Below are 2,820 nucleotides of genomic sequence, written 5' to 3'. Positions count from 1 at the left end.
CCTAGCATGTTAAGGCTTCTTGACCCAGTGCAGATTCTGAACCACCCTCAAATGTCAGCCATCATCACTGACCAAGATGTGGACATGCTCAGCTACATGATCAATTTGGAGGTGAGTCTGGGAGCATCAGCCATCAGGGATGAGCTAGCTATTGAGGGCAAGTGGTACTGATTCAGAACCGAATCAGGGAAAGGCTTGTTCCATAGGGAGGGGTCACCTTTCTCTGCCTTTCCCTGTCAGGTGGAAGAATTCAGCTATCCCAGGAAGAGCTGCAAGATCACATTTTCCTTTCGGAGCAACCCCTACTTTGAAAATGAAGCCATCATTAAGATTTATGACATTACCATCACTGGTAAGATGTGGTTTTCTGGATGGGCCAGGCACGGAGGTGTTCAGGATCTTTTCCCACATCTTCCTCTTCTTCCAGGATACTGGGAATTTTACTCCACTCCGATCCAATGGTTCCACACTTTTGAACACCAGGCCTACAACCGCACTCACCACTGCACCAATTTTAAGCTTGTTAACTTGTTTTCTGACCACAACTTTGCAGAATCTAATAGGATTGCTGAGGTGAGGCCATCATGGGGAGCATAAGAAATGGCCTTGGAGGGCCTCCCAGCTACTTGGGTAGTGGGAATAGGGTCCATACCCTGGTCCCACCATGCTTTTTCCACTACCAGATCATCTGTGAGGATCTCTGGCTGAATCCCCTGCAATACTACCCAAGGATGGAAGAGGCAAGAAGAGGGAACAGAGAGGCAGACAGGTGAGAATGGGATGCGGTGGGGGTTAAATCTGTGTGCCCGCTGCCTGGAACTCTCGGTTCTCTAGTGAAGGAAGTAAGGGTAAGAGAGAAGCGGTGAGGAACCCCAGGTCTTCAGGGAGTTACTCCAAGATAGGAACAGTGGAGTAGTGTAATGCAAAAAAAGTTGCCACTGGAGAAGCTTAATCCAGCTAGAGAGCATGTCCAGCCAAATACACTTAGATGCAGAGATAATCTTCTCCACTCCTAAGCATAGTAACATGGGCATCAGCCCCAGCCCCAGCTCCAACATTTTGGTTTTGCTCACCCTAAGATTCTTCAGTAGCCTTCACTTAAGACTCCCTCCAGTGTCCCATCAGGTATATTTTTTAATCTTCAGAGTGTTCCTTGATTTTCATATCCATTTCTTTGTTGTGAACAGCCCTACAAATACAGGTAATATTGCATGGATAATGAGGACCGTTTTGAACTTAAGAGTTAGAATTTAAAGACATCACAAGTGGAAAACGGTGTAGGTAGTGCAGCATCTAGAGAGTTAAGACCCGCTCTTAAACATCATTTAATAAATTCCATTTTTGATAGTTCTTCGTGTGTGTGCATGTGCGTTTTCCAGGGAACTCTGTCCTCTTGACCTGTAGACAATCGAGCAGCAAACTTAACACAAATAGGACAAGACCACTTCCGCTATCAGAGATGAATTGACAACTTGCTTCTCTTGCAAAACTGAGAAAGGAAGGAAGGAATAAATGGTGACAACACAAAGAATGAGTTTGTATGAAATTGGAATGACAATAGAAAAATAAACACCGCCAAGTGTGTCACTCTGCATGTGTGTTTGTATGCTAGGTGAGAAGTGCCCTCAGTGACAGCACAGCTCATCACTTTAGGCCAGGGGTTCTTAATCAATCAGGGGTTCTTAATCCGAGCGTCTGTGAGCTTGAATTGAAAACTGTCAACTTATCTTTATTTTCTCTGACCTGTACGTGAAATCCAGCATATCCTTCACTTTTGAATACAAGCAGTAGTTTATAGTAGTGTTCATCTCGTGTCACATTGACAGTTGTTGTACAAGTTGAAAAATCACTAACAATCTTCCTTACTTGGAAATTAGCATAGCTTGTTGAGCATCTTAAAACTCTCTGTGGCTACATCCTGAGGAGGCCTCCATGGTTTTCACCTGACTCGCTAAGGGATCCATGGAACACAAAATGTTAAGAATTCCTGTTTCAGTCTTTTTAAAATTGCTGCATAAAAACATCTTATCTGAGGAAAGCAGGGCCTCTAATGGTGGAGTGAGGGGGTATAGCAGCCATGGAATTATAGTTTGGGGCACAGTGGTTCCTACCATTTCATGGATTAGGAATGATGAGAGAAAAGAGAGGCCAGTTAATTTGGGGTTATCATTTTTACAAGGGGGGAGAGAAGACAAAGGCTATAGTGAACAAGCAGCTCATGGGCTGGTAAAACCTTTATGTGCTTAATTGTTGATAAGCTTCACCTAATATCCTTTCATCTTGAATATTCCTATGAGAATGAACAAAACACAAGACGGAGGAAATCTTGAAACTCTTTACTGCTAAACAAAATGTTTTCCAAATCTGTATAAATAACACAGTTCGAAATAGGACAACTTGTCAAGATCAGTGTCTCTAAACAACAGTTTGGGTAATTCAATGTATTTAAAGACTGCCGAGTCAGTGACTGAAATTTGGATTAACTCTGTGGGCACAGGTAGATTTTGTTAATTAGTTATTTCTGAAATATTGTTGCATAACAAACTACCTCAAGATATCAGCAGCTTACAACAAAAATATATTATGTGCCAATGATGCATTTTTATTTATGTGCCTGCATCAATAGGTGATAATAGTGTGTCAGCATGTAGGTGTTAAGTATAGTTAAGTTCATTCTCAAAATTGAGTCTGATCTCAAATACCTGGATAAAATGCATGTTGCTGAGTGCCACCCACAGAGATACTGAGGCCCAGCACTTTATTGTTATAATGAGGTAAGTATAATGCAGGTGATTTATGCAGAACATGCTTTCAGAAACA

At 42.2% G+C, this 2,820-nt stretch overlaps 1 long non-coding RNA gene across 1 annotated transcript; it reads left to right on the top strand.

Moving 5' to 3' along the window:
* The first annotated feature begins 532 nt into the window (after nucleotides 1–532).
* On the top strand, nucleotides 533–1,544 carry LOC139438332 (uncharacterized). Its single transcript, XR_011648033.1, has 3 exons — nucleotides 533–573; nucleotides 684–769; nucleotides 1,380–1,544. It is a non-coding gene; the product is annotated as an uncharacterized lncRNA (long non-coding RNA).
* Nucleotides 1,545–2,820: the final 1,276 nt, after the last annotated feature.

This window comes from Dasypus novemcinctus, chromosome Y (genome assembly GCF_030445035.2).
Source record: "Dasypus novemcinctus isolate mDasNov1 chromosome Y, mDasNov1.1.hap2, whole genome shotgun sequence".
Lineage (NCBI taxonomy): Eukaryota > Metazoa > Chordata > Mammalia > Cingulata > Dasypodidae > Dasypus > Dasypus novemcinctus.
The sequence above is the reverse complement of the archived record's forward strand: the minus strand, read 5'-3'. Positions and strand labels throughout refer to the sequence as shown.